The sequence below is a fragment of the Calidris pugnax genome, unplaced genomic scaffold (assembly GCF_001431845.1).
Source record: "Calidris pugnax isolate Ruff unplaced genomic scaffold, ASM143184v1 scaffold2, whole genome shotgun sequence".
In the NCBI taxonomy this organism is placed as follows: Eukaryota; Metazoa; Chordata; class Aves; order Charadriiformes; family Scolopacidae; genus Calidris; species Calidris pugnax.
Window position 1 is genome coordinate 609,603 of NW_015090766.1, and position 251 is coordinate 609,853.

Genomic DNA, 251 nt, shown 5'->3' on the forward strand with positions numbered 1-251 from the left:
GTTTTTGGGTTGGAAAGGGCGAGAAAAGCGGCCGGGTCTGACGGCATTTACAGCCTTAAGGGAAGGGCTGCAGAGGCGGGGGCCTCGTTCGCCTCCAGCCTGGGCGAAAAAACAGCTTAGAATCATGAAGTCGTTCAGGCTGGAAAAGACGCCGGAGACCATCGAGCCTGGCGGGAAGCGCTGCCAGCACCACCGCCAGGCCCTGTCCCCCGGCACCACGGCTACACGGGCTCTACATACCTCCAGGGATG